At 38.9% G+C, this 26,180-nt stretch overlaps 1 protein-coding gene across 2 annotated transcripts in view; it reads left to right on the forward strand.

Moving 5' to 3' along the window:
* LOC136881199 (tRNA (uracil-5-)-methyltransferase homolog A) overlaps positions 1–26,180 on the forward strand; it is a 390,729-nt gene that overhangs the window by 196,537 nt on the left and 168,012 nt on the right. The window lies entirely within an intron of this gene.

Consider the following 26,180-nt stretch of genomic DNA (forward strand, 5'->3'; position numbering starts at 1 on the left):
AACAACAAAAATCCAAATTCATGAATGTCTCTGTTATCACATCTGGTACGGTAAAAATGTATAAGACATAAATGATCGGAAATTCAAATCTATATAACTTTAGTTTTGTAGTATTTATCGATAGGACCACTAATAACATAAATATTTGAGATTTAAATTTAATGGTCTGTTCTTGGACCTGTTTTATCCCTAACACTATGAGCCCAGACGTTTCAAGATGGCGTCCCTACCCAGTGCCGGCGTAATTTAGACTCTCAGAAAAAAAAATCATAGTTCTGTCAGTTTTTGCATTATAAATTAACAAATTTATATACATATTGTACAATGAGTGGGCTATCCCATGAAAACAAATAAAAAATGCTTACGTGCAGGATTGGAAAGAAACTTAGGCTACTGTCGTGACACAGGCTTTGCCACGACGAGAATGATAAATAATCAGATTGACTTCCTCCGAGCGGTAATGAGGGATTGTTCAATGGGCCTGGGAGATTTGCTACGTGTGAAGAGACGAAGTCCTCTATTTCCCAAAACCTTCCTTTAATAGCAGACTGATGAGTATGTATAATTATATACAGTATTTACAATCTCCTTCCTAGCTTCCAATGACGCTGACATAGAAGACTTGGCGTGGTCGAAGTATTGAAGTGAATACTCTAAGTCCACACTTGGACCTTATTATTATTATCGGAGACCTGACTGACAGGGCTTCCGCCCGCACTTCTAGCCGACTTGTTCCAAAAAGCCTCGATCAGGGTGTGTACCCCTGTTTTATACCTTCACTAACTTTCGCCTCCCTTCGAGAAGGCCATCGAAGTTTCCATCCTATGGAGAATGTCCTCAGACACACGAAAACGGAATTGCCTCTTCCGTTCACTCGCTACCCACCTTTTCTGAAGATATACTACGCACCTTTAGCAGGGTGCAGCTTATGATTCACCTACTTCGACCAAGCCTTACTTCTAATTACACAACTTGTGGCTCACAGCTTTTGGTGTGCCTTCAACTCTTAAATCTTGTATGATTCTTAATTTACCTATATCAGCATTATAATTATGATTCCTTGGCCTTGTTGCCATTACATAGTCATTACTATTAACTTATAAATTCCCTTATAATATTAACGTATATCTCAGCGACACCATTCCTCCTACGTCCCGGTCATGGGTTCGATCCTCGGAAGAATGAGTCCTGAGCTCCAATCTGGGGCTGACACGACACCTCCCCCCTTTGGGGAAAAATGAATGCAATACCTCTGCATTCATTTTTTACTCTTACTCTTACATCCTGTTAGAGTCTCCATGCTCTTGTTCGTGGGTGCGCTGTGCCAAGTTATCTCTGATACTTGCTCTACCTGTAGTAGGGCGTTCGTGTAACTCTAATCCCGACAGCGATCCTGAGGGCTGAGGGCCCTTTCAGCCAGTCGAGGATGCTGAAAATGGACAGTAATGTCCTCATCAGAGACCTTAGCTCTGTGGTCATTAGCGATCACATTCTGAAAAATACATAAGTTGGGACAGCGCTCTCTACTATCTTCTATGCATTTACTTAAAGGTCTACACCTTCTACAGCAACCACAACAGTAACAACAACAGCAACAGACTATTATAAGTACTGCAAACAAAATAATACCAGTTACAATTTGATATACACTTGTATACTGTTGGGTCATTTGCATTTTAAATTCCTTTTCTTTCTGCATTACCAGTGCTTCTACATCTTCAGTCTTATGACTGGCTAACCTTAGGTCGCTTATATGATTCAGTAAGCTTCCTACTGTAACCCTATTTAATTCTGGTACATCCTCTAATTTGATCTCACTGTCTAATTGTTCACAACAATCATATATTAACATTACTTCTGGCACTAAGTCTTTCCTTGTTGTCGTATTCACTGAACCTGCACTCTGAATTTTACTTGTGGGACTGTAAACTGTACACAAGTCTGTGAATTGTATTATTCCCACACCATTTAAACTTATATCACTGGTAATATCCTGACAAACACTGGTGACCTTAGTTTCATGAGGCGATACAAAAATATACATGTTATCATCAATAGGTATCCATAAGAGTTCATAAATCGACATCACACTTTTCTTGCAGTCTTCTGGAATAAAGCTAACACCAGTTAACAACTTGACAATACAACTACCCTTTGACATTACATTATTAATAGGAAAAATTGCCTTGCATAATCTCTGTCCATTGTCAGTCCACTTGCATTGTTTCACTTGTTCATCACTTAATTCTACATATGTCTGTCTTTCTTGATCAACTAATACATACTGTTTTTCATTAGATATATACACAAAATGGTTTGGATTACTCTTCATGGGAGAGGGGAAAGGTATACAATGGTACAAATTGTACTTTATTTTGTTAGTAAGAGGGGTGCGTAAAATATACACCAAGGTATCTCGAGTTATATATACACTCACTGATGATATTTTTAGAATCAAGTACCCATAAGTGACTTGCAAATCATATGGCAGATCATAACCCTTAGGGAAATCTCTTTGGGCCTTCTTATATGCCCTTACTAGATCATCGGGGCTTAACACTTGGACACTCACCGTGCCTGTCTGAGAACTTACAATACTATCTAATAAGATCTGATAATGCTCGTGCAATTGCATCAGAAATCCTTGCAATTCAATTAAGTGTTTATTTAATGATATTTGCATTTCTGATTGTCTAAAAGCCTCATTTATACCCGTTGTTTCATTCTGAATGTAACTCTTAAGTTGCTCAAGGTTTTCACTTAGCTTGAGTTCATTTGCTGTGATGTCATACAGGGTATTATTGACAGATTGCAAAGTTGACTTTACAACTAACATTTGACTTTTTGCTACTTGTATCATGGACAATTGTTCCTGTTCTAGTTCCTTAATTTTGCCCTCGTAATACATTGCATCACTGTCATCGAGCGTACCAAATAACGTCTTTGCGATGGTACCAATTGCATTTATTAACCCGCGCTTGCTTCGTTTCCCGTTGCCTTCCGGTGTTTCGATCCTAGTAATTTTCCTAATTAAATCTTTAATCCCTTGAATCCTTTGAAATTGTTGCTCTACTAACATTATCTCATGTTCGCACTTAATATGTACTTCCTTTTCTATCTGAATACAGAGGGTTTTAGTCTTCTGTAAATTTCTACGGGCTATCACAAATAGATCTGCCAAACGTGTAAGGTTAATATAAGTAACCAGTTTCCATTCTACAGTGTATAATTGTACTTCTCCTTGATAATCAAAATAGACTCCGGCTGTATTCTCGTACCGTTTCATCTTGAAATCCAATTGACTGGTGGGTATGGACACCCCTAGCAACATAACTGCGACGACCAGCATTCTCCAGGTCGTGCGGTCTGTCATCCCTTCCATTCCCCTCGTTCGTTCACCTCCCTGTAAGGTAAACAGCGACTTTCACTTTCTTGTCACTCTCCCTTACACACTATACTGTTAGGTGTTGTGGAACCTACCCTCAACTGTTTATCTGTACCTGAATACACACTTAATGTGACTGACTGTCTTACTGTAACGTTTGTCTTCTCATAATTATGCTCTGTACTAGTCTACTAGTATACTCGTGTGCAATTTAAATAAATCTACGAATTCTTTTTCGTAACTGATATCTCTGTAAAACTTCACTCTTGGGCAGCTCTAACAAAATTTTAGAGCCATCATTAGCCCATTCAAAAATTCTCTCCTTGTTTGACGTACCTGCGTTACTCCTCCTTATCCTTACGGACAGATGAAAGGCATCATTGGCAATTAAGAATTTGAATAGCGTCTGTTAAAGACTGCAGAGGATTTACCTCCAGGAATGGTTACAGAAGTTAAAGTTAAATACAGGTATGAATCTACCGAAGTGATCTTTTTGGATTGTACTCCGTACCCTTGGAGTCACATCTCACGGGATGGTTCTCAACGTGGTGAGAAAATTCCCTTCAGTGGATTCTGTTCCCACGAGAATCACACTGTTGTGGAAAATCACCGGCCTAATGGTGATATTTCCCAGGCAGGACCCGCCTCACTGGGTTCCATGCCTCACTCAGGACGCCCGTATTCGTGCATAAAGGACTAAATACAAGGCCATTCCCTAAGTGGAACCTTTAGTCGCCTCCTACGACAGACAGGTTCGAGTCGTGGTGTTATTCTGGCTGTGTAACTGTATGGGAAGAAGAGTACCAAAGTGTAGACTGTTGTTTGCGTAAATCCCCGACACCACACGGGGTTATCCTCATGATAACGACCTTCAATTAGATATCATATGGATTACATAAAACATTTATCTGTGAAATTTTTCTGTACCATGAATGAATTTCGTTTCAGTGGAACTAAGCTTGGCTTCACGCCCTTTCTGATTTTAATAATTACAAGCAGATCTCATTTATTTTACATACGACGCTACCTAATTTACTCATTTAATTTCTAGTGACAGTAAGTGAAGGCTTTTCAGAACGTGCATATAGCAAGTGTAGATAATTTTAATCCTCATTAAGAACTCGAATTCTCTCCATATTCAGTTTGAACCCTGCGGTTCATTTTGACGAGTTGATATCTGGACATACAGTCTCGTCACCTGTAGTCTTTCTGACGGGTACTTAGGACGTATTCACCATGGTACTCCCGTACCAAAATTCCTAGGTTCCTCTCTTACATAGGTTAAAATTTCTAGTACTTTCCTGATTTCGACGCGACCTGACAGAGTATTTCAACTAACTCTATCAGCGGTACACGATAATCCACAATGCCGTTGGAGTGAGGGAAGTGTAACTCACTGCGACCTAAATAGGAACCTTACATTCTTCTCTAATTAATGTACATTTTTAATCTATTCTGGTGCACGATAATTTGTCTACCACGCTTGTTTACCTGTAACGTGCAATTCACTCCCGATACCTTAGTAATCTTATAAGGACCTTGATACGGTGGAGAAAGTTTCTTTGAACGTCCCCTTCGTAGGGCATCGTTACGTAACAACACGAGATCTCCTACTTTGAATGAAACTTCATTCTTAGCCTTATCATAGTATTCCTTATCTCGTTCTTTGGTTTTAATTAACGTCTTTCTAGCTATTTCATGGCTCTCTTGCAGTTGTCTGGTTAACTGCTCCAAGACATTCTGGCATTCATTATAATTTGGCTCTGGTTTCCTTTGAAGAACACCAGGGATATTTGCCTTTCGCCCAAATATTAACTCAAATGGTGTATAACTTGTGCTAGTGTGCTTGGTCGTATTATACACAAACATTGCCATAGGAAGATAACTATCCCAGTCATCTTGTGAACTGCATACATAATGTCTTAAATATTCTGAGAGCACCCTATGAGAGCGTTCCAAACTACCGTTAGATTGCGGTCGAAATGCCGCTGTATGGACCTTCTTGATTCGCAATATTCTACATAACTTCTTAAAAACATCTGACATAAAATTTGCACCTTGATCTGTCAGTATAATATTTGGTATACCGAATATACTAATTACTCTATTAATCAGAGTTCGTGCTATGGTTTCTGCACTTTGGTCCGGCATAGCACTCGCAATTAAATACTTAGACAGCTGGTCTTGACAGGTGAGTATGTACCTGTTTCCTGCTTCCGTTACATTTAAAGGTCCCACCACATCTAGTGCTATTTTCTCAAAGACTGCTTTCGGAGTATCTGTGATCTCCATTTTTGCTCTTACTTCAGGCCCGGTAATCTTATTCTTTTGACATGATGGGCATGAGCGTATATACCTTTCTACATCCTTTTGCATCCCTTCCCATTGATAATGGTCTTTTATCCGGGCATACGTTCTGGATATGCCCTGATGGCCTGATACTAATGACTCATGACATTCCTTAATAATCTCTAATTTATCTTGTTCTGTTAGCTCCGGGCTAGTGTTCCTAGCCTCTTCGGTTACATCCTCACTATCACTACTACCTTCTTCGCTTCCACTCTCAGGCTCTGTCACCTCTGCCGTGGCGTCCTCGGATTCAGAGCTGAGTCTCCGTGGTTGCACATTTTTATCTGAGCTAACAGGTCCTCCTAAGTTGTCATTAGCCTCACACTCCTCATTACTAGTCTCTTGGTTATTATCACTAGATTTAACTACTCGCACTTTTTGATCAGGCTCTTCGTTTCTAACTGGAATTCTACTTAAGGCATCTGCGTTGCAGTTACGTTTGCCTTCCTTGTACACTATCTCAAAGTCGTACTCTGCTAATTTCAATCGGAATTTAATTAATCTAGAAGATGGGTCTTGGACATTAAATACCCATTTCAAAGGCTTATGATCTGTTACTACCGTAAAATGCCTGCCGAACAAATACGGCCTAAAATACTTCACACTCCAAACAATTGCTAGTAATTCTTTCTCTGTCACAGAATAATTTCTTTCGGCCTTATTTAAAGTCCTGCTAGCGTAAGCTATCGTCAAATCCTTACCTATCTGTCCTTGCGACAGCACTGCTCCTAAGGCCTCTTTACTAGCGTCTGTGGTCAATATGAAAGGTTTCTCAAAGTCTGGGTACTGCAATATCGGTTTCTCTGTTAACTTTTTCTTTAAGATCTGGAATGCCTGCTCTTGCTTATCCGTCCATTCGTACGGTACTTCCTTCTTAAGCAGCTCGTACAGTGGTTTCGCTATCTTACTATAGTTCGGAATAAACCTACGATAATAGCCTGACAAGCCTAGAAATCCTTTCAGCTGTTTCGTAGTGGTAGGCTGAGGATATTCTCTTACTGCTTGAACCTTTCGATCATCAGGTTGAACACCGCCCTTAGTAATTACATGTCCTAAGAAAGCTACCTCCGTTCTTAGAAATTCGCATTTATCTGGACCTAATTTGAGATTTACCTCTCTCAATCTCTGAAAAACATCACGTAATCTCTGATTGTGGTCCTCTACAGAGCTAGCATACACAATCAAATCATCCATATACGCCAAACATTTAATGCCTTCTAAGCCTGCTAGTGCTGTTTTCATCAAACGCGTAAAAGTTGCTGGCGCGTCTCGAAGTCCCATAGCTAATCTCTTGTATTCATAGTGCCTCCCTAAGGCAGAAAATGCTGTCTTTTCTCTGTCCTCAGGCTTCAGCATTACCTGATGGTATCCACTGGCCAGATCCATAGTGGAAAAATACTTCGCTTTTCCTAGGGCATCTAATATTTCAGAAATTAATGGAATAGGATACGTAGTTCCTATGGTGACGTCGTTCAAAAGTCTGTAGTCCACTACGACCCTCCACTTCTGCTTACCAGAAGCATCTAATTTCTTTGGGACTAAAAGGATGGGACTAGACCATGGGGAAGTCGAAGGAGTAATAATATCATCCTGTAACATCTGATTTATCTGACGACCTATCTCTTCTTTCTGAGCCTCAGGTAACCTATATTGCCTCACATGAATTGGAGGTTGATCTACGCGTGTGGGGATAGCATGTTGAAGTATATTCGTATGCGTTAATTTATCCCCTTCTAAGTGAAAAATATCCTGATAAGCCATGCAGATAGCGTAAATTTTCTCCCTGTCTTGGGGAGCTAAGTGATCTACTCTAAGCAGCTCCCGTATTCGCTGCGTTCGAGATTTACCTTCCTGATTATGATTATTATTATCATCCCTCTGCGCGATCGGCCTCTTGGCCTGACTATCGCCCTTTACAGCTATGGTTTCTTCAACCTTGTGTACCTCCGCTGCATTTTCGCTTTCTACATCCAGTAACTTAACTACTGGGCTTTTTAATCGCCACTCCCTGTCAGTAGTGTTCAACATACTAACGAGTGCGACATAATCCTTGGCTTTCGTTAAACACTCAGCTAGGTATACACCTGGCTTTACTTCCTGCCGCTCTATCAAGCCTTCGGCTGACGGTTTGTCTACTTCTATGGCTACGATTTTCTCCACTCTTGGTTCGAGCACCACCCACATATCCTCTTTCGCCCCTAGTGGGTATCTTTTTCCTGCTATCACAGCATAGCCTTCCTTATAATTTAAGACGCTGTCTCTTAACACGTCCTTTCCAATTATACCGTCTTGTTTCAAATTAAAGTCGTTGTCCACTACATGGAAGTCTGGACATCTACCACCAACGGGAATTCGAACTTTTCCTTTGGTTTGCTTCGAACCTTTCGTTATGCCTCTTAACTTCAGAATTTCCTTGCGGTTAACCCAAGCACCGTAAGGAACACTACCTTCCTTAATAAGAGAGACATCACTTCCTGTGTCGATTAAAAATCTTAAGGCATCCTTACGCCCGGTTACCGTTATTAATACGGTACCCTCTTCATGCTGTCCGACCTTACTGGGACTAATGGTCTTATGGGAGATCTCAAGCGTCCCTGACTTGTCTCCCTTATCTAATTTAAAGCCTCTCTCTCGGTTTTAAACCAGCATTCTTTAGCTGAATGCGACCATCGCCTACAAATTCTACATCGCGTCTTTTCGCGTGTTCTATCACGGGAATTATTATTATTATTACCGTTACAACTCTGAACATTCCTAGTCTGTCTTCTAGGCAAGAACTCTGTTCTACCTTTGGGCTCGCTATCGCATCTGGTGCGACACTGCCACTGTAGGTGGCCAACCTTGCCGCAAGCGTAACAACGCCTGAATTCCGGCTTCGAATTTCTACGTGGGCACTCTGCCTTTTTGTGCCCTCTTTCATTACACTTAAAGCATTTCGGTCCCACCTTATTCGCGCTCTGTTGGTAACCAGAGGTGCGCACTATGTTCACCTCGTTACCGGTCTTACCGGTCTCTCTATTTCTGTTTTGGTTAGCTAATTTCTTTCTACACTGCCGTGCCCAATGGCCTGGCTTTCCGCAATAATTACATTTTATCTCTCCTGCGGCGTTTCTTCGAGGAGTAAGGGATTCCTTTGTCTTAGAACTCTGATTCTTCTGCTTACAATCTCTAGCTATATGTCCCTCCTTATTACAATTAAAGCATATTAGCAGCACCTTGTTATAATGGGGAGATTTACTAGGTTTTTGCGCCCCTTGCGTGGCCTTGCCTTGCCACCGACCCTTCGTGTAGCTTACCGGCTGGGTGTGCGCGCCTTCTCGTTTAGAAGCCGTACTATTCCTGAGGAGTGCCTCTCTCTCCTTCTGGGAATTAATCATGGCTTCTTCTTGTCTAGCAATAGCTACAGCCGCCTCAAAAGTTTGAGGGCTACGATCCTGTAGCTTACCCTGTATTCGCGCTGTATGAATCCCCTGAGTGAAAGCCGCTATCGCGATTTTCACTAGCATTCTGCGCTGCCCTGTACGATATTCTATTGGTTCATTCTCCAGGATAGCGTTTCGAAACATCAACGCCATTTCTTCGATTCTATGGGCCCACTCGGCCACGGTTTCTTTCGGTCCCTGGCTTTTTTGGAACAATTGACACAAATACAAGTCAAAAGTGCCCTGTTTTCCATAATATTCCCAAAGAGCTTCCTTAGCTCTTTCCCAGTTGATTATGTCACATCTAGATAATAACTTTTCGCGAGCAGAACCCGTAATCTTTGTCAAAATATATTTAAAGAATAACGGTTGGTCCCTATCCTTGATCATACTCTGTGCGGCATCCACATTAGCAATAAACTCACGCAATTGCTCTGGTTTGGCACCACTAAATTCATGACCTATTAACCGATATCCCTCAGTAACTGACACGTATAAATGTCCATCCTGTGCATCCCCAGCACTATCATAGTCAGAAACATTATCTGGCACATCATTGGGTACATTGGAATCTGCCATATTTACAACACTTGTGGGTACTTACCACTGCCCGAATATCTGCTGTCTTCTCTCGGTGTCTCGGCGTTGAGCTCCTCCAGGTGCCTCCTGCTGCTCTCCTGTCCTGATGTCCGCTTCCTTCTGCGTAGGCTGGAACGGTAGGCCTCTCGTCTGCTGCTCTGGACCGGATCTGCGAATCTTCTTGCTTGAGCTAGCCTCTTCTGCGTGGCTCTTAAAAATCTCTCTCTTCACTGAGGCGGAATCGAACCCAGTACCCCGCAGCTGCACACCAGTTTAATTTTTCCTGTCGTGACACAGGCTTTGCCACGACGAGAATGATAAATAATCAGATTGACTTCCTCCGAGCGGTAATGAGGGATTGTTCAATGGGCCTGGGAGATTTGCTACGTGTGAAGAGACGAAGTCCTCTATTTCCCAAAACCTTCCTTTAATAGCAGACTGATGAGTATGTATAATTATATACAGTATTTACAATCTCCTTCCTAGCTTCCAATGACGCTGACATAGAAGACTTGGCGTGGTCGAAGTATTGAAGTGAATACTCTAAGTCCACACTTGGACCTTATTATTATTATCGGAGACCTGACTGACAGGGCTTCCGCCCGCACTTCTAGCCGACTTGTTCCAAAAAGCCTCGATCAGGGTGTGTACCCCTGTTTTATACCTTCACTAACTTTCGCCTCCCTTCGAGAAGGCCATCGAAGTTTCCATCCTATGGAGAATGTCCTCAGACACACGAAAACGGAATTGCCTCTTCCGTTCACTCGCTACCCACCTTTTCTGAAGATATACTACGCACCTTTAGCAGGGTGCAGCTTATGATTCACCTACTTCGACCAAGCCTTACTTCTAATTACACAACTTGTGGCTCACAGCTTTTGGTGTGCCTTCAACTCTTAAATCTTGTATGATTCTTAATTTACTTATATCAGCATTATAATTATGATTCCTTGGCCTTGTTGCCATTACATAGTCATTACTATTAACTTATAAATTCCCTTATAATATTAACGTATATCTCAGCGACACCATTCCTCCTACGTCCCGGTCATGGGTTCGATCCTCGGAAGAATGAGTCCTGAGCTCCAATCTGGGGCTGACACGACACTACAATATTGGCCCATTCTGATATCCTTGTTCACGCGCTTGAATTTCTAATTCACTAGAAAAGTTTGATAGTTTTTAGTCACTGAATAACAGAATTACACATTGTTATTCCCTATACCTAGCTTTGGTATGGTAACACTCAAAACATTCTCCTTTGCAAAGACCTACGTCACATTTACGACAATATATGGTTGTCATTTTCTTCACAGCACGACCGGTGTTATGTTTGGACATGTCGTAGCAAACCTTGCGCGTGTCCTTCCTTCTTCGCCCCTACTGCAGGTATTCTGTCTGTAAAATAATCTCTCCCTATCAGCCTTCCCGCATTTAAAGTTAAAAATTTCATTGTTCCGTATTGAAGAATATCACAATTAAAATTGAAATAAATGATAAGGAGATTCCACCTATTCAATACCAAAGAATAAGAAATGTAGTGAATTACATTCTCATTTAATAATAATTAGAAATGGTACCGGTTTCGACCCTACTCCAGGTCATCATCAGCCGATTAAGAAATGGAAAACAATGCATAGGATCAGTAGAAGAGGCAATATGAAAAGGAAATGAACGGGGGTAGACACTGTAAAAGTTAGAAGAAGTAAAATACAAGTCATTCAAAAGAAAAACAGTGCGCAATTCTCTTAGCGGCAGCAAGGCACACGCAGCGCTAGGCAAAGTCCCACAATAATTACGAATAGCGGAGAACTGTTCAAAGCCAGTTATTTAAACACTGTCAGGCATAAAGTCACATCACAATCGAACACATACGAAGGTCCATATTCGTGTAGGAGTTGAAGACGAGCAGATTCATTGAAGCAACTTGCCAGCTCCCGGTGATCAGCGTGACACATTCAATATCAGGCGCTGTGGTTTCAAACGCCAAAGTAAAATGGAGAATAGCTTGACGATCCAGTTATTTTCCTTGGTTGCGGGAAAGTAAGTATATAGATAAATATAATACAATTCAATATAATTGAGTAAGTAATTGTGCTCCTCTAGAATTCTTAGAACAGTTGACGTGAAAAAACAATTGTGAAGAGAAAAAAATATAGTAAAAAGCACAATACCGGAAACAAATAAAAACGTATATGCACAGTGCGCAATTTTAAAAACGTAAAAAATTCAGGTCTAGATTGAAGTAGTCGAAATTGGCGTAAGGCAGGAGTTGAGTATGGATGAGAAAAATCGAAATGAAGGTGGAAATGAATTTTTTTTTTTTTTTTTTGAGAAATGATAGAATAAATTAATAGAGGAAGAGGAATAGTGGAAAAAAGAGAAGAGTGAAAGAAATTGAAGATTAAATGGTGTTGAGGAAGGATAAGGTAGGGAGATGAAGGAGGGGTAGTTTAGGGTGGGTTAGGAGTGTGGGTTATTGGAGGTAGAAAATGTGGGTAGGAACTTTGTAAGGCATGGAAAATAGAATTGGGGTTTTGAAATTTAGAATTTTTGAGAAGAAGAATTAGGAAGTCGAAAAGGATATTTGGTTTTTCAGAAATGTCGTTTAAGTTGAAATTTGGGTTGAAGTACTGATCAAGGTGGATAAAGCAATTTTCAGTAGTGTTTAAGAGGGGACCTTTTTTTATGATTTTAAGTATTTTCATGTCTTTTTCAATATTGGTGAAACTATGCTTGGAGTCTTGTATGTGTTGTCCTATGGCAGAGAATCTATTGTATTTAATGGCGTTGATATGTTCGAAGTATCTGATATTGAAGTTGTGGCCGGTTTGTCCGTTATAGGAGGAATTGCAGTTGTTGCATTTGAATCTGTACACTCCGGATTTAGAAAAAGCATTAGATTTATTTAGTGGTTTAGAGTTGTGTAAAATATCCAAATTTCTATTGTTAGTTCTAAAAGAAATTTTCATATTGTGTTTTTTAAAAATATTAGTTATTTTATAAGCATCTTAAGTGAAAGTGAAAGTGGAAAATGCAGTTGGTTTTGTTGTGTCTTTAGATAAAGTGGTTTTAGGACGGTGTTTGAATTTGTTGATGAAGCAGTTTATGAAGGAGTTATTAAAGCCATGGAGTTTAGCAATGTTACGGATGGTGTTCAATTTATTATTTAAATCTTTTTTAGACATAGGGGTGTTGAAGGCGCAAAAAATTAAGCTGTTATAGGTAGTACGTTTATGTGCTTGAGGGTGCAAAGAATCTTGTCGTATTGTGGTTGCTGTTTGGGTTGGTTTTCTGAATATTTTGTAAGATAAAGAAGAAGGATGTCTAGTGATAGTTACAGTAAGTCTAGAAAGTTAAGAGTTTGGTTGTGTTCTAATTCAAGGGTGAATTTAATGTTAGGGTCTAAGTTGTTGAGATGAATAAGTGCAGAGGCTGCGTTGGTTGATTCTTCATTTAAAATTACTAAAGTGTCGTCGACATATCTGCCCGAAAAGAGGATGTTGGAGAAATTGTTATTCTTGATTTTTGTGTTTTCTAAGAAGTCAAGGTAAATTTCAGCAAGAATGTCTGAAGCTGATGAGCCCATAGCCAAGCCATCTTGTTGATAAATGGTGTTATCAAAGGTAAAATTATTATTATTATTAAGAACCAATTTTAAAATAGACATGAAGTCTTCAATTTCAAGTTTACTTAGGTTACTGAATTTGTTTAGGTTGTTGTTAATGTTGTTAATGTTGTTAATTATGGGGAATAATTTGGTTGGATATTAAAGTTCTTTAATTTGTTGATTAGATCAGAAGTGTTTTTGATAGATTTGTTAGATAAAAATTGATAGTTTTTTAGTAAAAATGTTTGGATGAATTTAGAAGTATTGTATAGGGGACTGGGTCTGTAATTGATTATTGGACGCATGGGAATGTTAGTTTTGTGAATTTTTGGGAGGGCTTTGGCAGTGGGTAGGCCTGGGTTCATGTTTATTAATTTAGTTTTTTCTTGATCTGTGAGGAGAAATGAAGTGTTTTTTAAAGTTTGTTTGAGTAGGCGTTGGATTTTTGTGGTTGGGTCTTTTTTTATTATAGAAAAAGAAGAGTCACTGAAAAAAATTTTGGTTTTATCTAAGTAGTCATTTTTTTCCATTATAACAGTAGTGTTGCCTTTATCAGATTTGGTGATGATAAGATTATTGTCACTGATTTTCTTTTTAAGGTCCAAAATGAGTTTATTATTATTATTGATATTATTATTATCATTTTTATTATTATTAAGAGAAGTGTTTTTGTCATTGTTAAGGAAGATTTTTTCGAGTTTTCTTTTTACTTCATATCTGATTTCATCTTGTTCATCTGTTGGCATTTTGTTAATGGCTATTTCAGATTCAATAATTAAATTAGTGGCTACATTGAAAGAGTTGAGGTTGGGCCAATTGTGTTTGAGGCCCTTCGAGAGAATTGAGTTTTCATCATCACTCAGAGTTGTTTTAGATAAATTTACAGTGGGAGGATGGAATTGATGAATAGTTTTGGAGGGTGTGTTAATGTTGTTAAACTGAAATTTATGTGAAGAAGATTTGTTCTTAAGAATGTTGAGTTTTTTCTCCAGGGTTTGTTGTTTAATTGACAATTCATGAAATAGATAGAAATAAATACTTGAGTTAGGAAAAGGTTCCATTGTGCACTCGGGAGAAGATTGGCGATTTCTAGATGTGTTTCGTATAATCTGTTGTTTAAAAATGATTTTTTCTTGTATAAGAAACGAATAAACGTTCAAATTGATTAATTGAAAAAGAGGTTCAACCTATTCAATACATAAGAGAAAGAAATGTAGTGATTACATTCTTATTTAATAGTAATTAGAATTGGGACCGGTTTCGACCATAGTCCAGGTCATCATCAGCCGATCAAAAACATAAAAAACATGAAAAACAATGCATATGAAAAAGAAAAAGATTAAGTGAACTCTGGATCGGTATAAGAGGCAATATAAAATGATGATGGGGGTAGAAACTGTGAGTCACTTAAAAGAAAACAGTGCGTAATTGTATGTGCAACCTTACCAAATAGTAAACAAAACATCCAATTGAAAAATACCAACATCAAGAAGAAAACAAGCACAATACTTACCGAAGGGCAGTAGCATTAAAGAAATATGAAGCGTGGAAGGCAAAGCGAGAATTAAAAAGGCCAGGATCTTACATAACTTTGACAGGTTGCCAGGTAAATATTGCTAGCTACCAAATGACACACCAGATAAATTTGAAATGAAGAAAATTTACTAAGCAAATGTAATTTGAAAATGGTATAAAATAAGAACAATAATAAAAAAATATATAATTCTTTTTCTAAAATTTAAAAATGCAATCAAACTAGATGAGGAAAACAGTATTTTAAAATAAAGTTGAAATTAAGGAGAAATGAAGCTCACATTAACATAGGCTTCCGCCGAAATTAAGGTTTGAAAATTCATTAATAACTCATTACCTTACATACAGAAAATAATATTATTTAAAAATTGGTTGCAACCGATATGCGGGCCCGCGATATAAAATCACTTTAAAACTGAAATTTGCTACACTACTAAAATACTAAGTTACAAGACGCACACAAGGACACACGAAAAAGAAGAAAATTTAGTGGCTCCAACCGCGAATAAACATTACACAAAAGAAACGAGCTAGATGAAAACACAATAAAATAATAGTGCACAGCAATCCCAACAAAATGAAGTATATTAAAGGAAATTTACAATTAACGGTGCACTCATAAAAATAATTAAGGAACACTGAAGCACCCAACAAGAGCTACCCGTTACCGACGCGAAGCCAAGATCCCATAATAATCATCAAAGCCACCCAAAATATTAACGTATCATCAGATTAGATAAGAAGGGGTGACATGACGTAATAAAGACAAAAGCAAGGAACCCAAACAATGGGAGAAAAGATAATAAGACAACGAAAGAAAACTCCCATTATTAAACTTAATTTCGACCAGCAAATTTCAATTTTAAGATTTTAAGTTATTAAAATAATAATAATAATTATTATTATTTATCCAAGAGGTGATAGAACCAGTTTACATTAGCCTTACTTAATCAATTCACCAGCGATTTACATACTTTAGAACAGAGGGGGCCGTGGAATGCGCTACGATGCGAATATGAGGTGTCATTAATTAAGGCCCATAACAACGCGATAATCATTACGTACAGATAACCAGCCACGAAGGCAATAGGACAAAATCAGACAGCAATTAAAACCAACCAGAAAAAAACTAAGGGAGAAAACACGCACCGAAATGAATTACAAAAAAAATAAAAGTAATAATAATAATAATAATCATCGTCATCAAAATGAACATCAAGAAAAACAGTTGGCAATAATGGACCCCGACAAAAACGTAAGACAAAATCACTTACACAAAATATCACCTCATAGATGCATAACTAGCGATCCCGAGCTCCCTACATTACATTAAATTTTCTTTTTCCAACCGGTTCGGTTCAAACAGATATCAAATTTTGCTTACAAGGTTGCACTATACCAAAATTGTCGTTTATAATGTTGCTCATGTCCGCGATGAAATTACTCACACTGGTGCCTGAACGAATGGGATCCCTTCAATAAATTATAATTTTCAGTACTTACTTGGAGTTAAGATATCCAAACTTACAAGTCACTTGAAACTTTTAATATCGATAACGCTTAACTCACTGCACCAAGTTTACATGTTACATTAAGAAAATATTAAGGTTGGAGCACACTGAATAACTTCAAAAAAAAAAATAACACAGGGCCTAGCCCTCACATTACTCTTTAACCGCCGGGGTCAAGCTCCATTATAATAGCTTTCCCTTTTCGCCAAGCCGTCTGCTTGGGAGCTTCATACAACACAGCCATCTTGGAGAATAACGGCGAGCTGACTACTACAGACTACTGAGCTCACACCGAGCTAGGCGATTAGGCAGTCCCATAATTCAATGCGTGCACCGCGAAAATGCGCAGAAGTTACAAATGATAATTCGGCGCATTACAGAGTCCAGTCAAATGCCTGACAATAATGGATAGATAACTTGAATTAAATTGGTCTGGTAACTTCTACAGTTAGGAAACAGTTCCAACAATGGCCGATAATACAGATAACGGCTGGATACACAAGTCGACATGACAGATGAATAAATAAATACACTTAGATGCTTTGATGTAATAATTCAGTTATGTCCCGTAAATATTAGTTCCCATTTTCACATTACAGTTCTCCCCTCCCGAAGCCAGAACACAGGGGAGGCGCAAGTCCAAAACAATGGATAGCATGCCAATGGTATAATTTCAATGTCCAAACAAATCTTCATACGTTGGATACAGGAAGAGAGACACCAAATTTTTTTCCAGGTTCAAATAACAAGGAATGGTCTTACTTGGTTGCAGGAATGTTGACCTTCACACAATACTAGCAGATTACATGTTGAGTGTGAACAGAATGGGATGCAACGTGGCCAGCGTCTCATCACACACCACACAAGTTGACAGCACATGACACAGAGTAGGATTATCATACCAGTACAGAGTGTAGTAGGCAACCATAGGTATCATACATTCTTGCTCTCTTAAGGTAGTTGCATGGTTGGAAAAGCGTGCGCAACACAAACTGCAACATAATATGTCGGAGCACAGAATAATGTTCCAAAGACCGTAAATAATTTTGCAGGTCGAAATACACAACACAGGCATAAGTGGCGTCGTGGCATGGCACATAACTAATCACTCGAACAGCCGAAACGAAGTAGCACTCGAAAATGTCTGATGGAGGATACCGTTGAAAATTTAGATGTATAAGTTATGATGTCACTTGAAGTTTATAATCATAATAATTTACATAGTCTGTCATCGATAGTAATATCTGACAATGTATCTTGCGTGTGAGTAAGTTACATAATTTTGAAGAAAATAATAAACGCTATTTTTAAGGAATTCAGTTTACATGACCATAAATATGTTTACAAAATTTTGATGATTAAGTAGGCTTAATTTGACTCAAGTGTACACGTCTAATGCGTTTGGCAATTGGGTCGTTAACTAACAAGGATACTGGAGTTAAGAACTCTAATACCGTACAAGGACCTTGATAACGAGCTGCTAATTTAGCAGAAAATTTATTTACAGCTTTACTACTAGCATAAGACTTGACAAAAACAGTGTCACCCACAGATAGATTGGTAGGCCTGCGTCCTTTGTCATACTTCTTTTGCACATTATCATAGGAAACAACAAGTTTTGCTCTAGCTCTGTTCCACATTTTACGAATCTCCTCCGGGTCTGGATCATCAGGGAGGAGAGAATCAATGTTAAGCACATTAGAAATGGGGGAAAATGGGGTAAATCCAAGCATTAAAGACATGGGTGTTTGGCCATGAGACTCGTGAACAGATGAATTAAACGCATAAGTAAGCCAATGAATACAAGAATCCCATTTAGATTGTTGGTTATGATGGTATGCAATGAGGGCAGCACGTAAGTTGCGGTTAACTCTTTCAGCAAAACTGGGGTTGGGATAGTAAGGAGTAGTGGTGACGTGAGATATCGAGAGATCAAAACAGAACTTCCTAAACAGGTTACATGCAAAGGATCTAGCATTGTCAGACACAATAAACTTAGGAGGACCAAATACAGAAAAGATCGAATTGAGACAAGATATAGTGGTCTGAGCATCCATCTTTCTCGTCGGGAAAATCCAAGTAAAACGGGTAAAACCGTCAACACACACTAGTGCAAATCGATTTCCTTTAGAGCTTAATGGGAACGCTCCGACATAATCAATGAACAGTCTCTCCATAGGTTTAGTAGGGTGAGATGAGGACAACAACCCAACACGGGTATTCAAACTAGGTTTACTTATACTGCACAGTCTACAAGCTTTGACCATTTCCCTAATGTGAAAATCCATATTCTTCCATATGAAATGCGTTCGTATCTTTTGACGAGTTTTGAAAACACCTAAATGTCCTCCCATGGGGGAGTCATGGTAATACTTAAAGATTTCAGGGATGAGGATTTGAGGACACACAATTTTGTACTTATTGTCATGTCTGGTCTTACAACATAGGACATTGTTAACAAGCTTATAAGGTTTAACAACGTTACCATCTTCAAGTTGTTTAACAATGGAACTAATTTCAGGATCACTAGCTTGCAATTTTGACATATCGTGGAACAGCAACGGGGAGTTAGTTAAGATAGCATTAATGCAATTGAACTGGCAGGCAGAATGGTTAGGAAGGAAATTGACGTGAAAATCAGGAGGGTCAGGAGGCTTTTCACCAAACATCCTACTCAATCCATCAGCTACAACATTTTCAGTACCACGGATGTGGCGAACATCAAAATTAAAGGCGGAGATGCGAATTGCCCAACGGGTCAATCTACCCGTGCGCTTAGGTCTATTTAATACCCAACTAAGTGCCATGTTGTCAGTTTCAAGAAGAAATTTAGAGTGTTCTACATACATGCGGAACTTTTCAAGGGAAAAAATAACGGCCAAACATTCAAGTTCGTATATGGAATACTTCATTTCATCTGAATTCAGGGTACGCGAGGCATAAGCAATGGGTCTCCTACCTAGCTCATCTTCTTGGAGGAGGACACCAGCAACGGCAGAACCAGAAGCATCAGTTTGAATAATGAAAGGTTTTGAGAAGTTAGGAATTGCCAGGACAGGGGCATTTGCCAGAGCAGATTTAAGTTTATCAAAAGCAATTTGTTGAGGTTCCTTCCAGACAAATTTAACATCCTTACGCCGAAGGGCATTAAGGGGAGCAGCAATTTGGGCAAAATTTGGGATAAATTTTCGAAAAAAATTGGCCATACCAACGAAGCGGGCTATTCCCTTCTGATCCTTAGGTACTGGAAAATCATAGATAGCTTGAGTTCTACTCTGGTCCACAGCTACACCATTAGGTGATACGATATGACCCAGGAAAGACATACGAGGCTGCGCAAAGGAAACTTTAGATCGCTTGACAGTGAGACCAGCTTGCTTAAAGCGACGAACCACTTCCCTGATATGAGAGAGATGTTCCTCAAAGGTTTCCGAGTACACGACGACATCGTCAAGATAATTGTACACAAACCTGAACTTAATGTCAGACAATATGGAATCTAGTAGTCTCGACAACACAGCTGCGCCCGTACTGAGGCCAAACGGGATTCGTTCGTACTCGTATAAGTTCCAGTCCGTGATAAATGCAGTTAAATGCTTACTTTCCTCGGCCAGAGGGATCTGGTGATACGCCTGATTGAGATCAAATACAGAATAAAATTTAGCACCATAGAAGAATGAAAAGCAAGTATGCAAGTCAGGTAGTGGAATTGATTGCAAGATAATCTTCTTATTGAGAGATCGGTAGTCGATCACAGGCCTGAAGCCACCTTGGGGCTTAGGGACTAGGAAGATGGGGGACGCATAAGCAGAAGTTGAAGGCCTGATAACTCCTTCCTCAAGCATCTTATCAATAATTTCTTTCAGAACCTTCATACGTGGGGGAGATAGACGATAGGGAGGAGATCGAACAGGGATGGTGTCACTCACATCAATTTTATACTCAAGCACATTAGTTACCCCTAGCTTATCCGTGAATACCTCAGGAAATTCATCACACAATTCATGTATCAGTTGAGCTTGTTCACTAGTTAAATGACTCAGGTCACGTTTTTCCTCAGTAACTTGGTCGTGTGCATCAATAGAACAGAGATGTTTACCAGAACAAGGGAGATAATTGACCAATGGCAGAGCATAATCTGTACAAAACTTGAAAGACAGACAACGATTATGGGCATCAAGAATTAATCCTACATGAACAGCAAAGTCGTAACCAAGAATTACATCATGCGATAATCCTTCGACCACAATGAAATTAAATTTCCAGGTGAAATGATTAATACGAATTTTGACCTTTACATAACCTTTAACATTCAAGACAGAGCCGTTTGCGGCATGAAACACAGTTGAAAGGGGCTCAAGGTTCGGAAATTTACAGACAGATTGATTTTTAGAAAACCAAGACCAATTAATAGCAGAGGTAACACTGCCAGAGTCCACCAGTGCAAATGTAGGCTCATTATTGATTTCTACAGGAATAATCGGAATTTTAGAATGGACACTCCCTGAAATACTTTTACAGTCACCAGGACAAACAACATCATTATCATAGACATAAGTATTATCATGGTCATTCAAATTACTCACGGAGGGGCTTGCGTTGTCAGTACTTTCACCTAGTCAGATGCGCTGATTAGTATTACTCAAGTTGAAATTAGCAGAGGGAGGTGGATAATTTAGCACCGGGTAAGCAACGCCTTGAAATTGGGGGCTAGGAAAATTACTAGTAGGCAAATTCTTCCTCTTTACCAACGGGCATTTGTTCCTCAGATGGTCTTTAGACCCGCAAGCAAAACATTTTTTTGAAACAGCACCTAAACTACTGGCGTTCAGACCAGAGGACTGCCTAGGAGAAGGACCAGTTGGAGGGGGTACATTAACAGGTCTACAACTATCACCATGTTTGGCTTCTTCAGCCTTAATACAAGCCACCTTCAGCTCACTAAAGGTTTCAGGACATTTCCTAAAGGACAGGTATGAACGGTACTCGGGGGATACACCACTCATTATACTATCTACCATATTTGCCTCATCAATAGATAGCCTGAACACATTACAATAAAACTTAAGGTCATTGACATAGTTAAACAGGCTTTCAGAATACAACTGTACCCGAAAACAATGTTTTGCAGTTAAATCCTTGAGCGCTCTGAAAGGTATAAACTTCCTTAAAATTCCATCATGAAATTGGTCCAAGGTAGTATCACCCGAACAAGCTTCTAAGATCTCAGATTTAAGGATACCAACACAATGGGAAAATAGGGTTCGGAATACACTGGAAGAGCTAAGTTTAAAACAATTTGCGGTCTCTTTTACCTCGACCAGTAATCTCAAAAAGGACACTGTTTCCTCAATTGAATCAATGGACAACTTGTTAACCCCTTTAAGCAAATCACAAACAGGGTTCACATTATCGCACCTTAGCATGCCAGGATTATCAACCAATAATACAGGTTGGCCATGAAAAGCAGCTAATGAGTGATTACCCAAAACAGAGCCAGAAATGGGTTGGTTAAAATCATGAGCAGCAGAAATATTGTGGTCATTATCTTGAGAACCAGCATTAATATTAATACTTCCCAATTTAAGAGTTTGCATGATGACGTTCAAATCAGCAGATATGTTAACAGCCCTAGTTAGCAACACAGTACATTGGTTCAGAGTGGACCGATCCATTTTTAAGGTAAACAGATCCTGGAGGCGATTCGTGTAATGCGTTACACGTGCTATTTGTCTCTGTACCTGGTACTCTGAAGGTTGAGATGTTTTAAAGGCTTCAGTTAATTCACTTATTTCATCTAAGGCATCAGTAATGAACAAAACAGACTCACCAATCTCTGCTTCTGACATGTCAGGTACAACAATGGGGAGATCAGCAATTTCTGAAAGTAATTCTACGTCACCCTGGATAGTACCGGATGGCTTCCTACCGCGAATCTGCACCTCATAGCTTAACTCCAGCTTCCGCAACATTCTAGGAACTGGCAAGGGGCGAGACTCCATGATTGACATGAAACAGACAACAGTTAGATTAGACTTTACACTTGGTCTTACAAATACAAGTTTAAATACCAGTTATTTTATTTTGAGCAACTAGCAATGTTGACCTGGGCAACTTATCAAGGTGTTAGAATAACAATAACAGTAACCACGCTCTGCTACCACTCACTACTGCAACCTTACCAAATAGTAAACAAAACATCCAATTGAAAAATACCAACATCAAGAAGAAAACAAGCACAATACTTACCGAAGGGCAGTAGCATTAAAGAAATATGAAGCGTGGAAGGCAAAGCGAGAATTAAAAAGGCCAGGATCTTACATAACTTTGACAGGTTGCCAGGTAAATATTGCTAGCTACCAAATGACACACCAGATAAATTTGAAATGAAGAAAATTTACTAAGCAAATGTAATTTGAAAATGGTATAAAATAAGAACAATAATAAAAAAATATATAATTCTTTTTCTAAAATTTAAAAATGCAATCAAACTAGATGAGGAAAACAGTATTTTAAAATAAAGTTGAAATTAAGGAGAAATGAAGCTCACATTAACATAGGCTTCCGCCGAAATTAAGGTTTGAAAATTCATTAATAACTCATTACCTTACATACAGAAAATAATATTATTTAAAAATTGGTTGCAACCGATATGCGGGCCCGCGATATAAAATCACTTTAAAACTGAAATTTGCTACACTACTAAAATACTAAGTTACAAGACGCACACAAGGACACACGAAAAAGAAGAAAATTTAGTGGCTCCAACCGCGAATAAACATTACACAAAAGAAACGAGCTAGATGAAAACACAATAAAATAATAGTGCACAGCAATCCCAACAAAATGAAGTATATTAAAGGAAATTTACAATTAACGGTGCACTCATAAAAATAATTAAGGAACACTGAAGCACCCAACAAGAGCTACCCGTTACCGACGCGAAGCCAAGATCCCATAATAATCATCAAAGCCACCCAAAATATTAACGTATCATCAGATTAGATAAGAAGGGGTGACATGACGTAATAAAGACAAAAGCAAGGAACCCAAACAATGGGAGAAAAGATAATAAGACAACGAAAGAAAACTCCCATTATTAAACTTAATTTCGACCAGCAAATTTCAATTTTAAGATTTTAAGTTATTAAAATAATAATAATAATTATTATTATTTATCCAAGAGGTGATAGAACCAGTTTACATTAGCCTTACTTAATCAATTCACCAGCGATTTACATACTTTAGAACAGAGGGGGCCGTGGAATGCGCTACGATGCGAATATGAGGTGTCATTAATTAAGGCCCATAACAACGCGATAATCATTACGTACAGATAACCAGCCACGAAGGCAATAGGACAAAATCAGACAGCAATTAAAACCAACCAGAAAAAAACTAAGGGAGAAAACACGCACCGAAATGAATTACAAAAAAAATAAAAGTAATAATAATAATAATAATCATCGTCATCAAAATGAACATCAAGAAAAACAGTTGGCAATAATGGACCCCGACAAAAACGTAAGACAAAATCACTTACACAAAATATCACCTCATAGATGCATAACTAGCGATCCCGAGCTCCCTACATTACATTAAATTTTCTTTTTCCAACCGGTTCGGTTCAAACAGATATCAAATTTTGCTTACAAGGTTGCACTATACCAAAATTGTCGTTTATAATGTTGCTCATGTCCGCGATGAAATTACTCACACTGGTGCCTGAACGAATGGGATCCCTTCAATAAATTATAATTTTCAGTACTTACTGGGAGTTAAGATATCCAAACTTACAAGACACTTGAAACTTTTAATATCGATAACGCTTAACTCACTGCACCAAGTTTACATGTTACATTAAGAAAATATTAAGGTTGGAGCACACTGAATAACTTCAAAAAAAAAATAACACAGGGCCTAGCCCTCACATTACTCTTTAACCGCCGGGGTCAAGCTCCATTATAATAGCTTTCCCTTTTCGCCAAGCCGTCTGCTTGGGAGCTTCATACAACACAGCCATCTTGGAGAATAACGGCGAGCTGACTACTACAGACTACTGAGCTCACACCGAGCTAGGCGATTAGGCAGTCCCATAATTCAATGCGTGCACCGCGAAAATGCGCAGAAGTTACAAATGATAATTCGGCGCATTACAGAGTCCAGTCAAATGCCTGACAATAATGGATAGATAACATGAATTAAATTGGTCTGGTAACTTCTACAGTTAGGAAACAGTTCCAACAATGGCCGATAATACAGATAACGGCTGGATACACAAGTCGACATGACAGATGAATAAATAAATACACTTAGATGCTTTGATGTAATAATTCAGTTATGTCCCGTAAATATTAGTTCCCATTTTCACATTACAGTATGAATGGTGGTACGGCACACGCAATGATAGGTAAAGTCTCACAATGTTTATGAACAGCGGAGAACTGTCAAATGGGTCAGTTTTTACACACAGTCAGGCACAAAGTCACAACACTATCGAACAACATATGAAGATCTATCAATATGTTGAAGTCGAAGACGAATAGATTTATAGAAGCAAACTGCCAGTTCCCGGTGATCAGCGGGGCACACTCAAGGTCATGCGCTGTAGTATCGAACGCCAAAGTAGAATGGAGAATATCCTGAAGATCCAGTATTTGCCTCGGTTGCGGGAAATTAAGTACGTATATGTAGATAACATACAACGCAATTCAGTATAATTGAATGAGTAATTGTGTTAATGCTGAATTCTAGGAAAACAGTTGACTTGAAAAAACAATTGTAAAGAGAAAAAAATATAGTAAAGAGCGCAATATCGGAAAAACAAATGAAAACATATATGCACAGTGCGCTATTTTTTAAATGAAAAAATTCAGGTCATGATTGAAGTAGTCGAAGTCGGCGCAAGAAGCCTTACGGTACAGTATATAGGCATTCCCTATGGCAAGATCAAAATAATTTTTTCCACAACTTGATCGATTTCCTTGTGAATGCATAATATGACAACAATTGATATAGATGTTGATTCCCATAGGGAATCTGAAATATTTGTCCTGAATGAGCAAATTTATAATACCAATATAAATGGTCCGTTATTGGACATTATAAATTTTCCAGCTAGCTCATTCTTGGTTGCCAGCGTTTCGCCCTCGTGTGCTAGGGTGGGCTCATCAGTTGGTACCTAGCACACCTACCAATACGCTGGCTAGTGCATACCGTTGAGGCCACTGCGTAGGCTAACTGGAGCCACCGGCAGTGCCAATGCACTAAGAGACTTTGTCTCATCACTAAAAATTGATGCCTGCTTGGCCATCAGATGATATAGATGTTGATTCCCATAGGGAATCTGAAATATTTGTCTTGAATGAGCAAATTTATAATACCAATATAAATGGTCCGTTATTGGACATTATAAATTTTCCAGCTAGCTCATTCTTGGTTGCCAGCGTTTCGCCCTCGTGTGCTAGGGTGGGCTCATCAGTTGGTACCTAGCACACCTACCAATACGCTGGCTAGTGCATACCGTGGAGGCCACTGCGTAGGCTAACTGGAGCCACCGGCAGTGCCAATGCACTAAGAGACTTTGTCTCATCACTAAAAATTGATGCCTGCTTGGCCATCAGATGATATAGATGTTGATTCGCATAGGGAATCTGAAATATTTGTCCTGAATGAGCAAATTTATAATACCAATATAAATGGTCCGTTATTGGACATTATAAATTTTCCAGCTAGCTAGGTACCAACTGATGAGCCCACCCTAGCACACGAGGGCGAAACGCTGGCAACCA

The sequence above is a fragment of the Anabrus simplex genome, chromosome 9 (assembly GCF_040414725.1).
Source record: "Anabrus simplex isolate iqAnaSimp1 chromosome 9, ASM4041472v1, whole genome shotgun sequence".
Taxonomy (NCBI): domain Eukaryota; kingdom Metazoa; phylum Arthropoda; class Insecta; order Orthoptera; family Tettigoniidae; genus Anabrus; species Anabrus simplex.